This window comes from Aedes albopictus, chromosome 2, assembly GCF_035046485.1.
Source record: "Aedes albopictus strain Foshan chromosome 2, AalbF5, whole genome shotgun sequence".
NCBI lineage: Eukaryota > Metazoa > Arthropoda > Insecta > Diptera > Culicidae > Aedes > Aedes albopictus.
Window position 1 is genome coordinate 162,641,280 of NC_085137.1, and position 26,613 is coordinate 162,667,892.

Here is a 26,613-nt window from a genome sequence, read left to right on the forward strand (position 1 = left end):
AACGGCAGTCACGAACCGTATATTATGGAGAAATATTGTTGATTCAATTTTATCTTGAATTGATTTACTAAATGAAAAATGAATGAAATTCATGAGGAATTCAATAATCAAAAACATCTGGAAGAATTCCTTAATAAACTCCTGGAGGATTTGCATTTGAAACATCTGAAAGTATTCCGGGATGAACTTCCGTTTTGAATTCCAGTAGAATCTGTAGGAATTCCAAACAGAAAATAGATAAGAGTTCCTAGATGAATCTAGATGAACCTAGATGAAGAAATCTCAGAAAAAAAATCTCTGGACGAGTCTCGATTTGTAGTGATTGTAGCGATTTCAGAAACATTTACAGCTGTAAACAAACCACTCAAAGATAGTCTTAGGAAAGTCGTACCGTCGTGCGGGGCTTCTTTTGACACATTTCCTCAATTTTTCAACTTTAAGAAGTTATAGTTCATGTGAGAGTGGATGGATTTTTATTATTTTTACATATATTCATCGTGGTCATGTACATAGCATTTGCTCAAAATTTGAGCCAATTTTATTAAAAAACAAAAGTTATTCATATAGTAATCAAAAGTTAGTCTGTTAAAATCCTTTGAGGCTACTTTTGACACGAATGCAAATTTATAGAATTTCGAAGCGGAAATTCATATTTTTGCGAAACTTTAGTTACTTTTATAAAAGGAGCAGTAAAAGTGATAAGATTGAGCAAATAAAAACAAATTAATTTCAGTTATAAGCAAAAAAAACTCAAACATCCTGTGAACGTTTCTCCAGTGCAGCCATTTTCGGTTTCCGTCCTCGTTTGGCCGGTAGTTTCGATTTACTTTCTGCGTCTTTGCAAGGTTTATCGTCAGGTGAAACTTGTTTGGGTTTCCTTGCGCGTTTTGCTGGCGCTGTAGAAGTTGGTTTCGGATCTCTTTTACAAACTTCGTCGGGCGAAATGCTTTTTCCTGGTGATACCTTCAATTTCTTTTTCGACGGATGCGCGGATGCAGACCCGACGACGTCATCGCGATGCGCTTTCAAAAATTCCTTGAACGAATCTCCAATCAAATCGACTTTAACGTCCGCTGCAGGTAACTGGCTAAGGAGCTCATGTGGGTTCCAAGGAACAATGTCGCACTTCCTGAAGCCCGAAACTAGGATACGCTGAGTTTTCGGAGCCAGTACTGCTAGAAGATCGCTAATAAGGCTTCCCAGTGTGTATTTAGGGTTTGTTGCATTTTTTGAACCTTCCCGAGAGACACGCCAGCGTCCCAGAATCTTTCGCCACTCACGCTGCATTGGCCCGAAGTACGCAACGTCCAACGGTTGGGTTAGATTAGTGCAGGGTGGCCACTGAACCGGGAAAAACGGGAAAACCGGGAAAAAGACGGGAATTCAGAACGACCGGGAAAAAAGCGGGAAAAAGCCGGGAATTTGAGTTGATTACCGGGAAAATTATTGTTGAGAGAAATTTGGTGAACATACACAGCAAAAAAATTCTTGTGATATCACATCATTTTCGCTGCACATCAGTCACGTCGTAAAAGTGATGTACAGATTACATTCTTCCAACACAGCAAATAAGCCGCCGCAGCTTGAAATGTGGGTCTAGCAATCGCTAGAACCGAATCTATGGATGAATCATATATAAATAAAATATTGGCATGAATTCGTACACTGATCCGTGGATTGTGAGGCATATCCCTTACCTCTCGGCTATTTCACCGAGTTGGAAGGTGGGTGATTAATATGGTACTGTTTCTAAGTATCTGCTGGAATGGGTTTGTTGACACTTTCCGGTGCCAACGAGGGTGTACATGGTAATTGTAATAATTGTTGGAAAACGATGTAACCGAGTAAAATTACGTCCAAAATTGGATACGTCGCCAGAAATTACGCGCTTGGAAATTACAAAATTATTTGCTGTGTATATGAATTTTATACAACTTATCGATAATCTGTATAAGCAAGCTAAATTTAAATTATCGATTTGGATCCTGTACAACCTTGCTTTTCTCAAAATTTTGCTAATGCATTATCGAATTTGTGAATAAATTTAAAACTTCAGCATCATTTCAAACATAAACAATTTCATAAAGGGTTATCCCTTTCCTTCCCACGATTTTGAACGACTATGTCTATGTCAAGAAAGTGTTTCCGAAAAAGGTGCTCAAACAAAACTTATTCTAAATCGGTCAAAGTCTTCGAAATCAACGAAAAAGTTGTACAGTTGTATTTTATTGGTTGTTTGATTGTTTATCAATAGTTGTACTATTTAAACGAGTGTTGGTAGTTGGGTTTACCTAATGATATTACAATTGTATTGTAAAAACTATTGAATTATATTAATTTAATTCCGCTTGTTTCGAGTTCGTCGAACATTGATGATGCTCTAGACCAACCATGGGAAGTAGAGGGTTAAATATTGAAAGTAAATTTGAAGAGAAAGTATTGTGTCTTTCGATCAGAATATTTAACATTTTCGGCGAACTTGAGAAAAACGGAATTAGATGTAATAGTTTTCAGAATATTATTGTAACCCCATTAGTGTTGGCTACATCTTTAGTCCAAAATTGTTTTCAGATTAGAAACGACAATTAAAATTGGACAATTTTTTTTCGGCTTTTTTCCAGAAACCTGTTCAAGTAAAATTTAATATTTAGAAGCAGCGTAAGTAACAGCCAGATTTTTCTATTCAACGTTCACTTTACCATGCCACAAAATTATTCACCTAATGTTCAACAGGACCGTATTCCCAGAATCATTTCTTTGATACACTTCCAACAAATAAAATAGTATTAGGAGCTACAGTATGTACGTGGATAGTATTTTACTCACACTGTCACACTGTAATGTCGTTTTCGTTTTTGCGGTGGTGCTACACCGGTGTAGCACTTTTGCACCGAAAGTGTTCGTTTTTGATTTTCGTGCTGCACCGGTGTAGCACTTTTTCTGCACCGCTCAAGATAGTGCAGCACTCAAAAATTCGAGAGTGTAGCGAGTGTATTATGTTTCCAGTTCAAAACCGAATTAGCGACATTTTTTCTTTGACTTCCGCTGCTTTTGTCTTGCGTCAAACACAATGTCGGAAGTGGGGCGCTGTATAGAGCACCAGGTGTACAATACAGCGCCCCACTTCCGACATTGTGTTTGACGCAAGGCAAAAGCAGCGGAAGTCAAAGAAAAAATGTCGCTAATTCGGTTTTGAACTGGAAACATAATACATTGTGTCCACCAATCAACGTTTGCAAAGTTGTAAATATTTTGGTTTTTATTCACGCACACCAATGCAACTGCACCGAAAATGTTCGTTTTTGCAGTGACAAGTATAGCACGAAGCGGTGTAGCACCGCCGCAAAAACGAAAACGACATAAGATCCTGAAATCGATTCGTTTGATTGCATATTACTCGAATTAGTCCACATGTGATGTAAAATGATTGAGGTAAAATTTGTTATAAGAATAAATGTCTGCAATTTAGTAAAACATATTTGTTCAGAATTACACTTGGTTTCAGCTAAACTTTCTTTTTTATCCCCGCGTTAGAAGGAAATTAGAGGAAATTAAGCTGCGTCCAATAAGCTAAACTTTTGTGGCGTGACCTTACATTAAGGACAGACTTGTTAGAATCCCAAAATGGCCGCCACAATGGCCGACTTTGGCACCTACTCACGATTTTGAAAGCACAAATCTCTTCGTAAACAAAACCAGCGCACCTGAGCTTCTTATTTTAAGCTTATTACAAGTGAGCAAGAACAGAATAATATAATGCACTGTTGTTTGAAGCTTCCTTCTTGAGATTTGTGCGTCTGAAGTTCTGATGCAATATTGAAACGGGATTTTAAGACGTTTATCCTTAACTGAGAATTTTTATAATCACTGGTTGTTGATCATTCTTAAAAGACGGAGAGGGTAGATAACTGTTTATTGCAGTGTGGAAATCTTTTAAGTGTGGAAAAAATTTAAGTTTAAATTCACGCAAAAGAAAAGCTTAAAAAATCTTTTTTGTAATTGCGTTGCGAATTCGCCTACTTTTCACTCGCGGTAGCAATGATAAAACGGCCTACTTTTCTTCGCTGAAGCAAAGGTGCCGAAAAGTACTACTTTTCGGCACTCTTAAGAGTTCTGAAATGTAGCACTTTTCGGCACTTTTGCTGGCACACACTTTTTGTTAAGTACCGCTACTTCCGTAGATACAGTTGCTGCTTCTACATGCACTGATCAGTTCGAATCCGAATCAGGACGATTCCGATTCTGATTTGAACTGTCAATCAGGTGTAAAAGCAGAAGCTGAACCTTTTGCTTTTGCTTATGATGCTGCATGACGACGACGGGAGCTTAAAAACTTGCGACAGTTGGCGCATCATAGCCTACCTGATCGAAGAAAATATTATGCACTACGTCCTGTCCGTGCGAGCATGGAGGCTCGCACGTGGTTGCTGATACATGTTTGTGTGGCTAGTGAGATTATACTGTACGGGAATTTTTGCAATTACAAAAAAACTTTGTGTGCAACGCGTTGCAAAACTCGGTTTTTTCAGCACTCGTCGTATTTATCCAACTCGACAAGCCTTGTTGGATAAACGTACAACTCGTGCTGAAAAAAATCACCATTTTGCAACTTGTTGCATAAATAACTATATTCTTATCATCATTTAGAACATTGCTGCAAAACAGTGCTGAAACAATTGGGTTATTTTCAACTGTAATCGTTCTTAAATGTGGTTTATTGAGGAAAAGTATTAGTATTTACTAGTTAAATGCATTATTTTGAGTGTTTTTTTACATTGTTCCAATTTTAACGTAAAACGAGAGTTGGGTGTTACATACTCAAAAAATGTTTATTTTGAAAAACCGGGAAAAGTTGTAAAATCGTACCGGGAAAACCGGGAAAGAGACGGGAATTCCAAAACTAAAATTGAGTGGCCACCCTGTTAGTGGCATTGGGCGGCAGGCAGATGAATCGTACATTTCTTTGCCGGCATATCTCGATAACCGTTGGATTCAAATGAGAGGACAGGTTGTCTCCAATCAGTGCAATTGGTCCAGACAAATGTTTTGTTGCTGGCAAGAAAAGCGTTTTGAACCAATCTTCAAAAATCTTTTCGTCAAACCAGCCGGAAGCACTACGATTGTAGCGTGTTCCTGGGGGGCCGTTTTGTGTCCAAGAATCTCATAAGTGCTCTGCCTTGAACACCACATATGGTGGCAACAGCTGTCCGGTCGCACTACCACAAAACATTACGGAAGTTGCAGATTTGCTGAAATTCCCCACGTTTTCAAAATATTTCAAGTCGGGTTTGCATATGGCGAGCTTCTTTCCCGGGTCATCTGATGATTCGTCTCATCATAATTGAAGATGTTGGAGGCGGGAACTTCCTTGAGGGAATCCTTTAAGTTGGCCATATACTCCTCAACAGTATCACGGGTGACTCCTGCTCGGCTCAACTTAATGTTTTGTGCAAATCGTTTGCTCAGCTCCTGGTGGTCACGAAGGAACCGTGTTACCCAGTCCCGAGATGGTTTGTTATTCACGAAAGTTGGAATCTGTCGATCCTGCTTCGCCAGATAGATCCGCACAACTTCTCGAAGATCGTCTGTTCCGACGGGGAAGCCCCACTCGGAGAGCGCGCAGAGATGGTCCGAAAACGAAGCTCCTTCCGCGTCCGTAAATACTTTTTGGTGGCCGGGAGTTCTATAATGCGATTCGCGCAGTTTGTTGTAAATCGTTTGCCGGCTGCAGTTAAGTTGTTTGGCGGCCTCTGTGTGGGTCATCTTTCCGGCTCTCACTTTTTCAAAGAATCCCTTGCTTTCGTCTCCCGAAAGTATGGTGTATTGGCGAGAACAATCTGCTTTTTGGTAGTTTCGCACCATTGTTGAACCTAGAAAAAGGTAAACATCATAACCTTATCATTTGGACGACGAATTGACGGCCGCGTACATTTTCTAGTGAAATAAACTAATTTATCAAAACATGACTTCCACCGGTGCTAGAATATGAAAGATAACTATTTTTTTGGATATATTTACCAACTTACCGGAATATATGAGCAGTGGGAATGGTGTAGAACAAATAGATTTTTCTGGTGCCGTAAATCGCCACTACACGAGTCTCGAAGTATTTTACTATTTTCCGAGGCGAACCAGTCTAGGGCTGAAAGCCTCGTAAATAAAGCTAATAATAATAATATTTTACTATTTTGACAAGAAGTAGTAACCGGTTTTTGTAAAGGGACAATGCAAAATAACGACAAAATATAGTGTATAATAAAACGTCATAGATATAATATAAATTTAAATAAGCATTTTGTTTCAAAAATACTGATAGCTAATATATCCAAAGTAGCCCCGTAAGTCAAAAGAAGCCCCGCACGTCGGTAGTTGTGATTTATATACAAATTGTTTTTGATTTGGCTTGGAGAATTAATTAATTTATTTATTTATTATTACTATATCTTCGATAAAAAACCGTACAGACTGGTTCTTAATCTAATTTAATAACCTATTCCTGAAGTTCTCCTTCGTCATGCCAAAATCGAACATGTAGCTAACTTCATAAAACACTCGTATGCAGGAGCTCAAAGGATTGTTGTGGCCGTAGTTTGTTCTATGCCCAGGAACAATAAGGAAGTCGTTTTGTCGAAGTTGACGCGTCGGAACATTCAGTGACAACTGCCGTAGGAGATCCGGACTGTCAATACTGTTCTACAATATACCGAACACGACTAACTGCTGTGACTTTTTACGCCCATCAGAAAGCAGTTCCAGATCGATTAGGCGGCAGCGTGTAGGGTAGTCCGGGAAGTGCTCAGGATCGTTCCATGGTAGATTGCGAAGCGCAAAACGTATGAAGCGCCTCTGGACGCGTTCGATGCGTATTATCTGCGAAGCGTGATACGGATTCCAAATCGGAGCTGTATTATCCAAGATGCTACGCACCAGGGCACAGAACAGTGACTTAAGCGTGTACGGGTCGGTGAAGTGCGTTGCGTTGTGGCGGATAAATCCAAGAACGGAGAATGCTTTCGCAGTTGTTACGGACACGTGCTCGCGGATTCGGATTTTTCACGAATGAAAATGCGATTTTGTTTGTAAAGCTGTGGTTATCTTGGATACCTGCTTGAAACATCTTGAAAACCAGTGTAAGTAACTATAGCTGAGCATTTGTAAAACTGGCAATCAGGTCTGCAACCAAATTCCTTTGACACGCAAAAACATGTTCAACATGTTTACAAAGATAAGATTGAACCCACAATACCTACTATCCTTCCGGTTTTGACATCCTCCTGGATACTGGGTTCGTCGTAGAGCACGACGACCTTGTTTTACATTCTTCGCCGCCAACACAATTCTCTTGCACGCAGCCAAAGATAGTCCTTAGCACGCGTCGCTCGAAAAATCCGAGTGCTTGTAGATCCTCCCCGAACATGGTCCATGCCTCGTATACGTAGAGGATCACCGGTCTTATTAGCGTCCTGTACATGGTACATTTGGTGCGGGGGTGAATATTTTATGACTTCTGAAGCCCGTAGTATCTATTGATGGTGCTCCTTTGTATTCCACGACTTACATTGTTGTCAGCCATCAGTAAGGATCCAAGGAGAAAAAATTCATCCACTATCGCGCAAGTATCTCCGTCATGAGAGTCCGTCATCTTGTCGTAACTTCCGGCGAAATCCAAATGAACTGGATAGTTTTCACGAAACTCTTTCGCACACCGTCCATCCTTGCTTTTATCGGTCTGGTCAGCTTCCCAGAAAAACAATTTTGCCGTCTTTAAGACGATAAACTGGTGATGCGTTGGGACCTGGTATTCACGGTATTTCTGAAAGATTTGCCGTACGGTGAATACCTGGTTCGATGTCGACGACCGTCGATGGAACCGGCTTGATAGTATCCCATGATATCGTTCGTTTTAGGTAAAAGATCATTTTTTGTAGGTGACATTCAAAATGGTGATAACTTGGAAGTTACCATATTTCAAGTGGACGCCTCTCTTGTACATAGGAAAGATAATCCCCTTTTCCACTTCTCCGGTAGATGTTCGGTTCCTCAGATCCTGACTATCGACCAGCACAGGAAAGTGACCAACACCTTTGGGCCCATATTCCTTACCATCCATACCAGCTGCGTTGTTAATTTTGAGCTGTAAAATGGCACTTTCCTCAGCGTCGGAGTTGGTTCATTTCCGTGTACAGATGTAGTCGTTGCCGCCGCTGCCTTGTTCTGCCTTCTTTACGTTCTCCATGCCATACAGCTGCTCGCCTTCTAATCATCTCGCTCATGTTCGTCTGTCATGACCAGTGCCTGTCTTTAACCCTGCAGATTTCGGCTCGCGACACGAAGTCTTTGCGGAATGCGTTGAACTTCTGAAAAAACTTCCTTGTTGTTTGAGAACGACACAGCAGTTCCATTTATCGCACTCCGTTTTTTCCAGGCGGTGTTTTTGTTTTCTCTCTCGAAAGAGACGAGCCTTCTGTTTTTGCTTTTGTTTGTATCATTTCACATTCTGTCGGGTTCCATGCTGCAGCATTACCGCCCGCGGTGCGTTCTTCTACTTTAGAGTCATTCTGCACTCCTCGGCGAACCATTCGTTCCTTCAACTCCATTCCACGTGTCCGATAGTGCTCATTGGCTGCTATGAGTGTAACTCAACAGTCCTCCAAAGGGGTGACATCGAGTACATCTCCTTGTCCAGCAACGCTGCCTCGAGATTCTAATTAAGTCGCTCCAATCGTCGGTATGAATTCTTTCTCCTAGCCTACCTGAGCGTTTCGATCTCCTATACTGAACTTGACGTCGTTGGCTTGGGCAGTCGTCATACACGTGTTCGAGCTACGCGTAGAATGCGTTCTTGTCAGCATCATTGCGTTCCTTGTCGACCATCAACCGATCACGCCCATTACGATATAAGCTGTTCCCAGCTCGCGTGTGTTGCCGAAGCTCTGGTATATTGTATTATTGATCAATCGATCGAATCCTGTCCAACACATCGATGCCGAACACGAGGTCCTTCAGTAGATCGGCGAGTATGCGATCGCTTCCGAAGTTGAAAAATCATCAGTTATGCGTATCGAGCTTCATTGATGCCAGTTCGCATTATTTTATTATAGACTTTTCGCTGCTTCTAGTTTTGCATGTGATTTTCAAAGCCTGACACCAACTTACTAACCCAGGATAGTGGGTTGACCTCCCCGAAAGCTACGGGTTCTACATGTGCGTAACGTCTACTCTGGGACAAAGCTAGCTTTTCAACTTAGTGTTCTATGAGCTCTTCCACAGTTGTTAACTGAGAGCTTCCTCTGTTTATGACCGTTTTGCATGTGTATATCGTGTGATAGGCACAAATATAATTTTTGCCCATGTAAATCAAGGAAATTTGCATTACGAAAAGTTCCTGGATTGACCGATATCGAACTCATCACCGTCACACCCCAGCATCAGTAGGTCGAGACCTCCATTTGAGAACCTTGTGCTAACAATACTAGAGAGCAGGCATAGATCCAGCGAGAACGTAACGTTACGATATAGTCCATTCCATAGACCAATTATTCCTAACATCACTCGATTGTTCTACCACAGGTATCACCACAAGACAAAGCCCAACCAACAGAACCACCAGAATGACTCGTTCGTCTCCAACTTGTTTCGATAACCGGGAGGAGAGGCAGAGGTCAACGACACTTATCTACCACGCCAGACGCAACGAAACCCATAAGCAACACACAACAAAGTTAAAGTTACTACTACTCGTCTCGTCGTCGCAGTCAGTCTCAGTCAGTGTTGACCAGGTTCGTCGTCGTCGTTGTCGGTCGTTTCTCTTTCAGAGATTGGACCCCGGCCGGCTGTTGTCGCGACGGGTGCAGCCGCAGTGGATGACTCACGTTTGTTCTGAAAACGATTTACCTTCACTTTTCGATTTCTTAGTAAGGTTCTTCTTCGATTGAAGATGCCTGCCTTGCGTATACGTGAGGTTGCTTATCAACAACACATCTGTCTGTTTTGTTGGTTTTGTTACATCGTCGTCATTAAACAAACGACCGTGGCATCGTATACACCTCCGATCGATGGTGCACCAATCCATTTGTTTATCTTTCAAATGGATGGTGTTAGGTCAGAACAGATCAAGTTGCAAAATTGATAAGAAGAAAATTGACGTCTTTCTAAAGAATTTTCTAAAAGTCACTCTGTTGCTTTCTGCAACTCATGTAGATGCCTAGGACAAAAAAATCCCTGCCTTAACCCTTTGGAGCCGGAAGGGTCAATACGACCCGGAGATGAAACCGAGCAGAACAAACGCATTCAAGGCCAGCGAGGTTGCGGCAGCAAAGGGTTAAACCCTTATCCAACCGCACAGAGAATGTGACTCAATCTTGAAAATGTTTTGGAGGCCTTTAAAAAGTTCTACGTTAGTTTTATACTTCTTAATCCCTCTTTCACGGTAAAGGCTGGGTATGCTGCGCAATTCAGATCCCATTGTGATCCACTAGCCTCTGCCCAGCAACTCCTATCCCTACCTTCTCGCGGTACCGGCCGGAAACTATGAGCAACCTTAGGGAAGATCGGGTAACCAACCTCGGTGGGAACTTTAGTCGTTGGCTGACAGGGAAGGGGGGGTTTGCTTCGGAAAATCTGAGCGTCTGTTCTCCAGGAGGAGCGGCTCACAACAGCGTCTGATCCCCATGTTAGGGGCGGCTGATCTACGTCCGAGTGCCAGGGATGGACTCTAAGCTCAACTGTGCACTATGGTCCTCCGGAAAGTAGGGGGCTGGTGTCAGGCCCTACGAGCCTGCCGTAAAAAACCGTTGTAACGGAAAATCAGCAACAGAATAATACGAACCGAGACCAACGGCAACGATCCCAGCGAACAAAAAGGACTTGCGATTGGAAACTCGGTACGTAGAACTGCCGATCTCTCAAGTTCATTGGGAGCACCCGCATACTCGCCGATCTACTGAAGGACCACGGGTTCAGCATCGTAGCGCTGCAGGAGGTGTGTTGGACAGGATCCATGGTGCGAACGTTCAGAGGTAATCATACCATCTATCAGAGCTGCGGAAACACACGCGAGCTGGGAACAGCTTTCATCGTGATGGGTGATATGCAGAGGCGCGTGATCGGTTGGTGGCCGATCGACGGAAGAATGTGCAGGTTGAGGATCAAGGGCCGATTCTTCAACTTCAGCATAATAAACGTGCACAGTCCACACTCCGGAAGCACTGATGATGACAAGGACGCATTTTACGCGCAGCTCGAACACGAGTACGATCGCTGCCCAAGCCACGACGTCATGATCATCATAGGTGATTTGAACGCTCAGGTAGGCCAGGAGGAGGAATTCAGACCGACGATTGGTAAGTTCAGCGCCCACCAGCAGACGAACGAATACGGCCTACGACTCATTGATTTCGCCGCCTCCAAAAATATGGCCATTCTTAGCACCTTTTTCCAACACAGCCTCCCTTATCGTTACACCAGGAGATCACCACAGCAGACGGAATCTCAAATCGACCACGTTCTAATTGACGGACGGCACTTCTCCGACATTATCGACGTCAGGATCTAGCGTGGCGCCAACATCGACTCCGACCACTATCTGGTGATGGTCAAACTGCGCCCGAAACTCTCCGTCATCAACAATGTACGGTACCGGCGACCGCCACGGTACAACCTACAGCGACTGAAGCAACCGGATGTTGCCTCAGCATACGCGGAGCATCTCGAAGCCGCGTTGCCAAATAAGGGCGAGCTCGATGAGGCCCCCCTAGAGGACTGCTGGAGTACAGTGAAAGCAGCCATCAACGACGCAGCCGAGAGCACCATCGGGTACGTGGAATGGAATCGACGAAATGAATGGTTCGACGAAGAGTGCAGAACGGTTTTGGAGGAGAAGAACGCAGTGAGGGCGGTAATGTTGCAGCAAAGGACTCGACAGAACGTGGAACGTTACAAACAGAAACGGAAACTGCAGACCCGCATCTTTCGGGAGAAAAAGCGCCACTTGGAAGAAGCGGAGTGTGAAGAAATGGAACTGCTGTGCCGTTCCCAAGAAACACGGAAGTTCTATCAGAAGCTCAACACATCCCGCAACGGCTTCGTGCCGCGAGCCGCAATATGCAGGGATAAAGACGGCGGCCTCTTGACGGACGGACGTGAGGTGATCGAAAGGTGGAAGTAGCACTTCGATCAGCACCTGAACGGCGTGGAGAACGTAGCCACGGGAGCCCACGGCAACGGAGGAAACGACGAACTTAAGGATGCCATTCACCAGCTCAAAACCTACAAAGCAGCTGGTGAGGATGGTATCGCAGTTGAACTCATCAAGATAGGCCCAGAAAAGTTGGCCACCTGTCTGCATCGGCTGATAGTCAGGATCTGGGAAACCGAACAGCTACCGGAGGAGTGAAAGGAACGGGTAATTTGCCCAATACACAAGAAAGGCGACCATTTGGAATGTGAGAACTTCGAGGCGATCACTATTTTGAATGCTGCCTACAAAGTTCTATTCCAAATCATCTTCCGTCGTCTGTCACCTAAAACGAATGAGTTCGTGGGAAGTTATCAAGCTGGCTTCATCGACGGCCGGCGACAACGGACCAGATCTTCACCGTACGGCAAATCCTCCAGAAATGCCGTGAATACCAGGTCCCAACGCATCACCTGTTCATCGACTTCAATGCGGCATACGACAGTATCAACCGCGCAGAGCTATGGAGAATCATGTACGAAAACGGCTTTCCTGGGAAGCTGACTAGACTGATTAAAGCAACGATGCACATTGGTCCAAGAGAGTGTCATTTTGGTAAAAAAACAATAACTTTTTTTCGAGACGAGATATCAATGGGGTGTCTTCGGCAACTTTTTTATGCATTTTAAGCTGCATCTTATGTAGGGGTCGTCCATATTTTCAATTCATTTTTGCGAAATTTACGACATAAAACTTTTTTCTGGTGAATTTTTTTAGGTCAAAATAATCTACAAAAATATAGCCCAAAGTATACCAAAAAACTTTGCTGAACAAACTTATATTTATTTTTTTCATTTTCATTGAGTTTGGAAGCGGTTTTCATGGCCGACCCCCAAAAACCAATTTTTGGCCGATAACTTTTTTGTGTGCGATTTTCAAAGCCTACTATGTTCTAGACAAATGTTCATGGGATGATTTTGCAACTTTTTCTCGAAGACGACCATAAACTATTTCGTCACTACAAAGAGTTATGCACTTTTTTAGCTTGAAAATGTGCTATTTTGTGATGCGTGTATCTCAAAATGGCGCAAACATTTTTCAAATCTATAAAGGTGACACAATTCTACTAGTATTCAACTACATTTTAACGGGTTAAAACATTGGGGATAATCTAATTTACCCATAATAAGATGCACTTGAAAACTGTGATTTATTGATATTTGCAAGTGAAATTTCCTTGTCACCATGTAAGGCAACATTGCATGGCATGCTTTGATGACATTTAGGGTACCGATACTATTAAGCACATTGCAACAACATGAAAATGCTTCATTATGGAGTTCAAAAATCAATTTTACTTCATTATTCACAAATAACAGACCCTCAAAATCATCATGGTGAAGGTCCTTTGCGTCCCCCATTTTAAGTGTTGGATTTTGCCTCACGTTTTCTCAATAATGAATCTGGAGTTTGGAGTTTCGTCAAACTTACATACTTGGACTTTTCTACTGAATATTACCATCACTTGTCATTCTTCCGACGCCCATGTGACGTGACCAGCGCAACACAGTCTGCCTTATTTTATTAATTTAACAATGCCAATCGTTTGATACATAACCTATAAAAAATCTCCCTCAAAAAGGCGTAAAAACTCCGTAAAAAAAAAAAATAAGGATACGGGTAATGTCACAATAGATCTAAAAACTGGTCGCAGTGACAAACCCGAACAGGAAAAAAAGACATCTGCACATAATGTGCGGCTACAGGGCGGCCTGTATTGATCACGATTCAAACCGTTTGGAAGAAATTGGTCGCATTTGTAGAGTAGAATATGCGTTAATTTATAAGCTCTCTAGTCTACGGCAAACTGCATTGGGCTGTTCAAGTTACACGGATGTCGGAAAAATAGCAGATGAAAGTAATATTAAGTAGAAAAGTAGAGAGATGCCTTCGGCTCCGTGCTAGGCCGCGCAATGTTTGCAGTTGAGGATGATCACTCGATAATGATACTCGAGTACCAAAAAACACTAAACGTCCACAGGAACTGAGCGATTGGACCGGGCCCAGAGAAGAACGATTTGACGTAGATTGAACGCAACGATTTGCAGAGCATCAATACCTAAAACAAGTTCAAGTATGTAAGTTTGACGAAACTCTATACTCCAACTCCATACTCCAACAATTGAAATGGGGGACGCAGTGGACCTTCACCATAATGATTTTAAGGTTCCTCACTCCTCCTCTCCTCTTCTTGGCATAACGTCCTCACCGGGACAAAGCCTGCTTCTCAGCTTAGTGTTCTATGAGCACTTCTACAGTTATTAACTGAGAGCTTCCTCTGCCAATGACCATTTTGCATGTGTATATCTTGTGGCAGGCACGAAGATACTCTCTCTTCAGCATGGTCATGCTGAATACCCGTGCGTTTACCGCCTCGGCTATATGGGCCCTATTTTCCTCACTCCTGTAATTTGTGAATAATGAAGTAAAATTGATTTTTGAACTCCATAATGAAGCATTTTCATGTTGTTGCAATGTGCTTAATAGTATCGGCCCCCTAAATGTCATCAAAGCATGCCATGCAATGTTGCCTTACATGGTGACAAGGAAATTTCACTTGCAAATATCAATAAATCACAGTTTTCAAGTGCATCTTATTATGGGTAAATTAGATTATCCCCAATGTTTTAACCCGTTAAAATGTAGTTGAATACTAGTAGAATTGTGTCACCTTTATAGATTTGAAAAATGTTTGCGCCATTTTGAGATACACGCATCACAAAATAGCACATTTTCAAGCTAAAAAAGTGCATAACTCTTTGTAGTAACGAAATAGCTTATGGTCGTCTTCGTGAAAAAGTTGCAAAATCATCCCATGAACATTTGTCTAGAACACAGTAGGCTTTGAAAATCGCACACAAAAAAGTTATCGGCCAAAAACTGGTTTTTAGGGGTCGGCCATGAAAACCGCTTCCAAACTCAATGAAAACGAAAAAATTAAATATAAGTTTGTTCAACAAAGTTTTTTGGTATACTTTGGGCTATATTTTTGTAGATTATTTTGACCTAAAAAAATGCACCAGAAAAAAGTTTTATGTCGTAAATTTCGTAAAAATGAATTGAAAATATGGACGACCCCTACATAAGATGCAGCTTAAAATGCATAAAAAAGTTGCCGAAGACACCCCATTGATATCTCGTCTCGAAAAAAAGTTATTGATTTTTTACCAAAATGACACTCTCCTGGCCCAATGTGGCGATGGACGGTATGCAAAACTGCGTAAGGGTTTCGGGTGATATTCCATTACGGATATGATCATGCGCTTAGCTACAGCGTAATTAGCCCTCCTGCTCCAAAGTCGAATACGCTGGCTGTAAAAAGACAATAAAATGTTTCTAAGTATTCCATACACACATATCTCATTGGCTGGAGTAATCCATCCATCAGAAGCCACTAGAGGAGTCCCCGTAAGAACAGTTTTAACGTTGGGATTTTTAGAGTGGTCCACCACATAGTTCTAGAGGCGTTTCTAGTAAATGAAGCATTTTAGGAAAATCTGCCGAGGCACCAAGAAGAAATTTATAAAAATGTATATCAATCCCGGAATTAATAGTGAAAGAACAGACAAGCAGACGTAACTCCAATTGACATGTGTCAGATGAAGAATCTTTCAACAAACTGGGATCTCTTTACTGATTTGGTTGCGGCCAAATTTCATGGATACTCACCATCTATTGACACTTCAATTGATTTAGATGATGCCGTTGATACTCTAAAACGACCTTCATCATGGAAGCTTTTGAAGAAGCATGCCCTCTACGGTCTGTGAAGATCACAAGAGGAACCCCTTGGTGGAACTCTGATCTGGCGAAACTCAGGAAACAATGTAGAAAGAGTTAGAACATACAACGTTCGGTTGGTTTGGAGGCTTTCAGGTCGGCTCGCAAGGCCTACAGGAAAGCTCTCCGGTCTGCTGAACGATCCGGCTGGAAAAACCTTTGTACGATTGTTTCCAGGTTGAGTGAAGTCAGTCGGTTCAACAAAATCCTTGTGAAATCTAAGGATTTCCGAGTGAACAAACTTCGTTTGCCAAATGACGATTTCTCTTCCTCTGATGACGAAGTTCTAGAATGCTTATTCAGCACACACTTCCTCGGATGTGTGGTTATTACATCTTCGGATGAACCTGATGTCTTTTCTTGTAGTTATGATTCTTTAGCTTCGGCTCTGAGTATTGTAACTATAGAATTGATTGAGTGTGCTCTTAATAGCTTTGCTCCTTTCAAATCTCCTGGGGCAGATGGGATTTATCCTATTTTGCTTCAGACATGTTTTGAAAAAAACTACTTGTTTGCAATTTTGCTACAGGGAGGGTATATTCCCAAATCCTGGCGGGATATTACTGTAAAGTTTATTCCGAAAGTGGGTCGTGCGTCGTATGAATAAGCAAAGAGTTTCAGACCTATCAGTTTAACCTCTTTTCTTCTGAAATGCATAGAACGCATTGTGGATCATCACATACGTGATGTTCATCTGTCCAACGTGCCTCTTCATGTGAACCAACATGCCTACTAATCTGGTAAGTCCACTGTGACTCTTTTACACAAGGTTGTTTACGATATCGAGAAAGCATTCGCTCAAAAGCAATCTTGTTTGGATGTTTTCTTAGATATCGAGGGTGCCTTTGACAATGTGCCTTTCGATGCCATATTGGAAGCCGCACGGAGTCATGGTATATCTCCAATGATTTCCAATTGGATTCACCAAATGCTCAAAAACCGATATCTCTTCTCGACATTGCGTCTAGCAGCGATTAGGAAATTGAGTGTTTGTGAATGCTCCCAAGGGGGAGTCTTGTCACCGCTTTTGTGGAATCTCGTAGCAGATACGCTATTGAGGCAACTCAATAATAGCGGTTTACGTTAGAGTTATTCTTGATTCGAAGAAAGCTACCAAGAAAGCTTGTATAGCCTTCGGACAATGCCGGCGTACTTTTTGTACAACTTGGGGTCTAAAACCCAAGTATATCAAATGTTCGTCCAATATTGGCCTATGGATGTCTTGTGTGGTAGCAAAAGGGCGAAGTAAGAACGATCCAATTAAAATTAGGCCATCTCCAAAGGATGTGCTTAATAACGATGTCTGAAGCGTTCTTTTCAACTCCTACGGCAGCGCTCGAAGTTCTCTTTGACTCTTATGTGCGGCGAGTGCAATCAGCACTTCAGCAGCACGTAATGGGCAAAGTAATATACTTCTGTTCAGACAGCCAGGCTGCTATTAAAGTACTTGCTTCGGCCAATTCTAGGTCGAAGATAGTTATCGCTTGTCGAACTCAAATCGAGGAGCTGGATTCAGCAAACGCTGTTCACCTTGTATGGGTACCTGGCCATTCTTCTATCGCTGGAAATGAATTGGCTGATGAGTTAGCTCGCACTGGAGCATCACATGGCTTCATTGGCCTTGAGCCAGCTATTAAGATATCGTAAAGCTTCAGATTCACACCTGGGCTGTCACTTAACACAGACAATACTGGAATAGTGTGGAGTCATGTCGTCAAACCAAATTGTATTGTACTGAGCCATCTCCAAGGGTGGCGAAGTATCTTACAAATCTGTCAAAGCAGAATTGCAGCATTCTGGTCAAAGCATTGACTGGCCACTGCCGACTCAGCTATCGCATAGCGAATATTCAGCAAGCTGATTCATTTGTATGTGATAGCTGTGAATCCGATTATGGAACTTCGTATCATTTGATATGTAACTGTCCAGTTTTTGCACAACTGCTTTTCCGAGTATTCGGTAAACACTTATTAAGTGAAACTGACTTCAGAAACCTGAATCTTCAGGATATTCTGTTGTTCTTAACTCGCTGTGGTAAGGAGCTATAGGCTCTCTTTCGCTTTATGGGGGCGTCCATAAATGACGTAGCTTTTTTAATACCCCCCTCCCCCATCGTAGCATTTCATCACAGATTCGGATACCCCCCTTTATAAATGACGTAGCTTGTTAAACACCCCCCCCCCCCCTCCACTCAACAAAAATTTCAGGTCAAAAACGCAAAAAAAAATCGAAACTTTGTTCTGATATCAATTTTAACTTGTAAACATCTTCTTCTTCTTCTTCTTGGCGTAACGTCCTCACTGGGACAAAGCCTGCTTCTCAGCTTAGTGTTCTATGAGCACTTCCACAGTTATTAACTGAGAGCTTCCTCTGCCAATGACCATTTTGCATGTGTATATCGTGTGGCAGGCACGAAGATACTCTATGCCCAAGGAAGTCAAGGAAATTTCCTTTACGAAAAGATCCTGGACCGACCGGGAATTGAACCCGTCACCCTCAGCATGGTCATGCTGAATACCCGTGCGTTTACCGCCTCGGCTATATGGGCCCCTAACTTGTAAACATACTGATATCAATTTTAACTTGTAAACTTGTACGAATACTTATTATGATAAAAAAACAACAATAGCAAGAAAACATTGTCGACTACCAGGTTCAGATCGCCGACATCAAGACCATAGGTGTAACCAGTGGAGATTATCACCAAAGCTAATGACTCAATAAACCACCCATCGTTCTGGTTGATGCCAAAGAACAGATAGTTGAAGCTCCCTATATAGGTAATCTGTATTGCAATCTGTAAACTGTAATCTATTAAGAATATCAAATTGGTTTCATTTGAATAAAATGCACCTTCACATTTGAGGGACCCTGCAGGAGTTTCTTCTAAAATTCTTTCAGCAGTTCATTCTAGAATTCCTCAAGAAGTTTTTCTTGGGATTCCCATTTTTGAGAATTCCTTCCTTTTTAACTTCTCCAACACTTCCCTCAAAGATACCTCAAAGAATTCCTTCCGGAGTTTCTTCTTAGATTCCATCGATCTTCTGAGATTTCTCCGGGAGTTTTTTGAAAGGTTTTTTTTTAATTTATCCATGGTTTCCTTCAGGAGTTCTTTTAACCCTTTATAAGGCCGAGAGAACCAGGCACGGAATCCACTCGTTCTACATTGGAATATTAAGTACATGTGGTGTAATGAACAAAAACGTTTTTATTTTCAAAAAAATCGATGGTCGATTTTGTATGAAAAAATGGTCTAAATTTCAACTTTTTGTCAACAAAGTTTAAAATGTTGTTATTTTGTGATGCGTTTATCAATCATGCTGATTTTTTGACAGGTTATTGCCCTAATATTCATGAGTTACTTGTGTGGATTTGAACTCGATCGGTCAATTATTTTGGACTATATGGCAATTTTAGTACATGCCCACTAATTATAGTACATTTTTTTTCAAAAGGCTAGGTTTTTAAAAGTAATGAAGCAATCAAGTTGAAATTTTGTCCACAAGTAAAAGGAACATAGGCCTTCCATTCCCCATCATTCGATTTTCCATTCGCTCACCATAACAGAATTTCGAGCTTATATACCTTGATGCACTCAAAAATGGCAGTTTTGGGAGAGACATTTTGTTCTAAAAAAGCCCATTCATATTTGTTATGGTTCAAAAAAATCATGAGTGTTCACAAAGGCCCAATGTGTCCATCAGTTAAAACAGAAGTTGTAAAAACTTTCTAAACGAACAGAAAAAAATATGTATATAAGGTGGCAATATAGTTACCACTGCCTTATAAAGGGTTAAGGTTTTCTTCTCCTCTCTTCCACCAGCAGATTCTTCGAAAATCTGTTCAGGGACTTTAGCCGGAATTTCTTTTGAGGTTCCATCAGAGCTTCTTCCTAAGTTTTCTAAAGAAGGTTCTTCCTGGATTCCTCCAGGAGTTCCTTCTGGGTTTCTTTCAGGAATTCCTTCCGGAATTCACTCAGATAATTATTCCGAGATTTTTGTAAGAATTTCTCCCAACATTCTTTTAAAACCTCTCCAGGGGTTCCTCCAGGAATTCCTTCTCGGATTCCTTCTGGAATTCTCTCCTGGATTCCTCTGGGATTGCTCGAAAACTTCCTTGTAGGATTCATCCAGGATTTTTTTCCCGGGACTCCTCCAGGATTTTTTTTTGGTATCCCTCCATTCACTCCTTCCAGTATTCCTCTAGAATCTCTTAGAATTCCGCGAGAAATCTCTTAACGAATTTCCCCCATTGTTTCTTCTGGAATTCCTCCAGGATTTTCTTTTTTAGAGTGCACCAGGAGTTCTATCTGGATATCTTTCGGAATTCCCCAAAAAATCGGGATTCCTTCAGAAATTCCTTTCGGAATTCCATAAAAAATTTCTTCCGTGTTTTCTACAGAAATTGAACCAGGAGCTCTATCTGAGACTCTACAAATAGCTACTTCTGAGATTCTTCCAGGAATTTATTCAAGATTTTTTTCCATAAGTTCCATCTAGAATTGCTCCAGGAACTCCTCACGGGATTTCTTTTAGAATTCGTCTATGATTTCTTTTCAAGATTCCTCCAAGAGTTCCTTCTGAAATGTTGTAGGAATTCTTCGAGGAAGTCCTGTAGAAACTATATAAGGAACTCCTCAAATAATGCTTTATTTTTCAGCAGCAAACTATTGGTCGTGAGAAGCATTTGAGTGAAATTATTTTTTTTTCTACATACATAATACATTATTTTTAAGGCAGGATATCAAAACCATTTTCTCAGATTTAGTTGTTGCGTCCGATAGCTGCATGTATTATTAATGGAAGCTGGCAATTATGTCCATTATTTGTTATTTACGTGAAAGAAAAAAAAGTCATGTAATATACTTTTTCTTTGATTTACTAATACTTAATGCAAGTAAAAAAATTATTAATTACGAAATATGTACTTTTTTTCAATAGGCTTAGTAGAAAGCTCCGTAGCATATCATAAACCCCTACCCCCCTATCGTCACACTTCGTCACAAAATCACAAACACCCCCTCCCCCCCAAAAGCTACGTCATTTATGGACGACCCCTATGCGTTATTACAGTGCCCTTTTCAGGGCGCTGTTTGAACCTATTGTGGTACGCTTATGCGTTAGTACCCTCTTCTAGAGTATTTTTTCCCTATTTCCCTACCTGTCCTTATCCCCATCCTTATCCTCATTTGCTTCCTTTTCCCTCGGTTAGATGATGAAATAGGCTGTTATTTTGGCGATGGCACAAATGTCCCAAATGGAGGATAACGTGCCTCTGAGGATGGGACAAAATGTTAGTGAGACAAACGTTGTTATGGAGACCGATAATCTCTGCACCTTCGCGACTATCTCAGGCAGGGTTTTTTGTTAGTATGGTAGGATCGCATAATCAATTTGATCCTTCGTCATTGCCCTTCGCGTATAATCTCTTTTCTGCGCAATTACAAGCTTAAGAAGAAAAATCATTGCCACTCCACTAGAGAGCAAAAGTCATTAGCCCATTCCACTCAGAAGTGAACTGAACGCAACGAAAGACAAACAAAAGTTTATACCATGCAATCACAACAATAGGCCATACAATATTATTTAACACTATTATTTACATTTCTGCGCGGGACGATGGAATATTCTGCGATGCTTCTCATAGGTACGATGCTTTTACAGTAAGAGTCAACACAATAGTAACCACCCGCGCATCTATTGCTTGCGTTCTCGTGCGAGAATACCATATTTGGCAACACTGACGTAAACAATATACGGATTCTATTGGTTAACGGCTACGCAGTCTTAAGCTCTCAGTACACGCTTTGCTAAGTATGCAAATTTATCTGCATGCGAATACCATCAGTTCAGCAGTTTAGCTTGAGGCTTGGTTGTTGGAATATGCGTGTGGAAAAATTTGCACACTTGGCAAAGCGTGTACTGAGAGCTTTAGGGTTTAAAAACGAGTTTTATTATTCACCCGACGTTTTGACACGGAGATTGTGTCTTCCTCAGGGGAGAATAAATATTAGAGTATTTTGTGAACTGTTAAAAAACGTTAATATTTATTTTCTCCCTGAGAAAGACACAATCCCCGTGTCGAAACGTCGGGTGAATAATAAACTTCATTTTAAAACCCTATCACATCACTCTTCAGTTCGATTCCTCGTAATTTAGGGCCTGTCCATAAACTACGTAGACTCTGATGGGGGGAGGGGGGGGGGTGGGTTTCTGGCCAAAGCCTACGCTCTATACAAATTTCGAAATTTTTGTATGAGTGAAAGTCTACGAGGGGAGAGGGGGGAGTCTTAGATTACCAAAATGGAGTCTACGTAGTTTATGGACAGTGCCTTATAGGGTCTGGGACCATTTGGGTAGGGGGCTTATTTTGAGCACTTGCTGCTATAGCTCAGTCAATTCTTATCCAATTGACTTCAATTTTTGTTCATGGCTAGATACTGTATGTAGCTAACCGTGTCCCAAAAATCAAGTCAATCGGTTAAAAATTGTCTGAGTTACAGTGGCAGTCCCCCTGCCCAAATGGTCCCAGACCCTACCTACAAAAAGTTTTTCACGTCGATGTTACCAAATGTGCTAAACGTAAATGAAAAAACAAAACAGAAATTATTAACATTTTGCTTGTTGATTTGATGTGATACAATTTTTTATGCAGTTTAGATTTTTACAATAAAAATCACATATTTGGCAACACTTTCGTTCAGGTAATATTTAAACAATACATAAAACTCCTTCATTATGATCATCGATGATAGACATACTTATACAGGGTGTTAGGTTCATGAGTGCAAACTTTTCAAAGGGTGATAGAGGACCATAAATGGTGAAAAAAATTGTTCTACGCATATGGTCAAATCTCAACCGTTACGTAGTTATTGAACTCCCCATGTTTTTGACTCTTATTGCCTTAGCTGGCTATAACTTTAAAATGGTCTAACTTATCGCTGTTTTTTTACCCTTATTCGAAAGATTATTGAATTTTCTATCATATGGCATCTTTCAAACGATTGGTTAAGTTAAACAACTAAGTTATCTAGAGCAAAATAGCTAAAAATAACGTGTTTTAATTTGTTTTTGTCAATTATCTTTGAAAAATGCGTAATAAATAAAAATTCTTTCCTTGGCAAAGTTGTGGCCCCTGTTCCACTCTACAGTTCGTTCTTTGATGCCAAACTTCTTACTCTTATCATTTTCTTGCAATTTTGATTTAAATGTGCGGCACAGTGCGCAAAAAGGTGCTTACCATGACGATTGCAAATTTATGATCTGAAATGCGACGTTTAAATCGAAATTGCAAGAAAACGATAAGAGATAGAAGTTTGATGTCAAAGAACGAATTGTAGAGTGGAACAGGGGCCACAACTTTGCCAAAGAAAGAATTTTAATTTATTACGCATTTTTCACAGATAAATAACAAAAACAAATTAAAACACACAACTTTAAGGCTATTTGCTCTAGAAAACTTAGTTATTTAACTTAACCAATCGGTTGAAAGATGCCTTTTGATAGAAAATTCAATAATCTTTCGAATAAGGGTAAAAAACAGCGATAAGTTTGACCATTTTAAAGTTATAGCCAGTTAAGGCAATAAGAGTCAGAAACATGGAGAGTTCAATAACTACGTAACGGTTGAGATTTGATCATATGCGTAGAACAATTTTTTTCACCATTTATGGTCCTCTATCGCCCTTTAAAAAGTTTGCACTCAGGAACCTAACACCCTGTATACATTTATACGTCAATAGGTTATTCTAGTCCATTCCGATAGATTCGTAATTGATAAACTGGCAACACTGTATTTTTTAATACTTTCCTTAGTTTAGATCAGCCTAAAACGTCTTTACATCGTATCGCAATTTTTTTCGCGTTTTGCATCGGTTTTTATGTAACAAAAACCAGTTCTTTACTTGAACATTGTTAATCTTGTCAAAAATTCGTAATCCGTTATTGATAGACTTATGTCCTATCTTGTGAATTTTCAAAAAAAAAAAAATGTTCCGCGAGGCCAAAGGTCTGAAACCCCTGCAAACTCCAGCAATCCCGGCTGCTGGGATGATCTTCAGGTATAAAATTGTACGGCGGGTAAGCCCGGTCACTTATTCCAGTCTGGCTTAGCACCGGTCAAATGGAGTGCGTTGTTTGCCCGGCATTTATTGATTGGCTCTGTATCACTGACCTTTGTTGGTGAGTGAGTCTATTTTGAGTAGCGTTGGGCGTAGATTTATTTTCGGAAAGTGTAACGTGAATTTTATTTTATAGTAAGAAATAAAACATTCAAACTGATTGAACTCAACTCCGTCTGCCCATTCTTAAAGTAAAATCATCATTATTTGGGATTTATCCAGACTGGAAAATGATTTATATCCTTGCGATTTGTCATCTGCCACGCTTCGATTTTCAGAACCATTCAATCGATGGCTATAAAATCTTTCCTCCTTCCTACCTTGTACCACCCTATTACCCCTTCGTTGCCCAGCCCAGCATCATCGTCTCGGCTCTACAGGTTGATTCAGTTCAGCCAACAAACGGTAGCCGTCTGGCTGTCGCGGCTGGTCAGACAGGAGGACAGTCGAACGAAAATACGTTGCAACTGGCAAGAATGGGATTTTGGCTGTGATGGCAAACGCGAAAGAGTCGCGTGGTGGGGTCAATGCAGCAGCATGGCATCAGCCATTCTGAAGTCAGAATTTTGCACGTAGGCATTATCATTTGCAGTGGATTTGTCGATGTTACCGGGTCTCGGATTTTCTCTCAACTTCTCAACTGTAGATAGACGTTCATTGGTTGAATTTTGGAGGCGCGATCCAGTGGATGGATAATTAAAACTGTACATCAATAATGGCTCAATAATTGAAGTCGGTCTTTTGCTGAGGCACCATTTAAGCCTTCACCGCAAAATATGGATAATTCTCCATTCGAATTAAAAATCATTGCAATTTGCAAAGCGGAGAACCGGAAATTGAATTGAATGCCGCTTTTCTGCGTGTTCTTCAAATGATTATTGACCTCATTATGGCTGTTTTCCACCCGTTTCGCTGGCTTAAGATGTATGCATGAAGAAAAGATTATCGAATATTGATCTGCTGCTGTATTCATCGAAGATTGGTAGTTTCATTTTATTATTTGAGAAGTGAACGCTTGATTGTGATATGTTAACAAACGTCTTTAAGAATCTGATATGTTTTGTTCCTCACTAGATTTTTCAAGCAATTAATATCTTTTAATTTGACTTCTCCTATTCCAATGTGCCGAGTGCACTGTTAAACTTGGGAACGCTTTAAGTTAATTGAACAAATGAATTAATGAGCATTTATTGTAATACGACAATATTGTCCATGGCGATTTTTTCAGCACGAGTCGCACGTCTATCCAACAAGGCTGGCAATTGCGAGGCTTAAAAACATTTTTGTGTTTTCAGTAGAACTTCAACAAATAGTTTCTTACTTGTTATTTGCTGGGCTACAATTATCTCCACTACGAAAAAAATAAACGGTATAATTTCGAGAAAAATAAAAATACATCATGGATAAAGATCATGATATTGCGCATTTCCCACCCCACTGGACCCCTTTCGCAGTTAGTATAAGTGCGGAATCGTGAATAAAACTGCGATTTTGCATCGAATCGTGTCGGTGTCTTCTGCGCACTTATGCATTACAAAGTGCTGAATAAGTGCGCAGAAGACATCGAAACGATTCGATGCAAAATCGCAGTTTTATTCACGATCCCGCACTTATACTAACTGCGAAAGGGGTCCAGTTGGGTGGGAACTGCGCAATATCATGACTCATTTTGTTGAAACGAAACCTTAGCGTTAAGTTTCAGATAATTGCTGAGGAAAACTCACAAATTGAATCATGGAGTCGTGAGGCATGCACTCTGAAATTATGAACTTAGTTCATTACAATATAAGCATAATTCACAGTTCTAGTGTTTTTCATTTATGATTCATATTTTATTGACGTAAAATGCCAAGCAGAGTCATAAAACCATGAAACATACACCCTGTAATAATGACTAGATTTGATAAAAACACAAGTATGATTCAAGATATTGTTATTTATGATTCATATTTTTTTAAAGCAAATCAACAAAACAGAACATAAACATTATTTGAATCGGGCATTTTGGCCAGCCTTCAGCAGATCACATCCACCACAAGTTCAAGAATCTCATGATCTACAAGTGAACAAGTGATCTACAGTCGGACATTGTCCCGAGGATGGGTAACATCGCACCCGAAACCGGTCGACAACAAAGGTAATTTTAACCCTTTGACGATTGTAAGAACGATAAGTGTTATGTCTTGTCTCGCGTGTCGCGTCTTGTGAATGTCGTGATCTACAGGCTCACTGTTAATCGGAAATCGGTATGGTTGGTTTGGTTCATTATTTTATGACTCGGAGGTATGTTTACAGAAATCAGAGCCACGATTTCATGACTTAGCGCTATGGTTTCATGATTTAGCGTCATGATATAATGACTAAGCGTCATGATATATTATTTCTGAAAACGAGAATAGCTACGCATAACGCTTTTTGCATTTATGGCTGCTTCTAATCATGATAACATGAAGTGCCAAGGCTTATGATTTCGGGT

At 40.9% G+C, this 26,613-nt stretch overlaps 1 pseudogene; it reads right to left on the reverse strand.

The window, feature by feature from the left end:
• Window positions 1–4,900: 4,900 nt before the first annotated feature.
• Window positions 4,901–5,862, reverse strand: LOC134286255 (uncharacterized; annotated as a pseudogene).
• Between the last annotated feature and the right edge of the window lie 20,751 nt (window positions 5,863–26,613).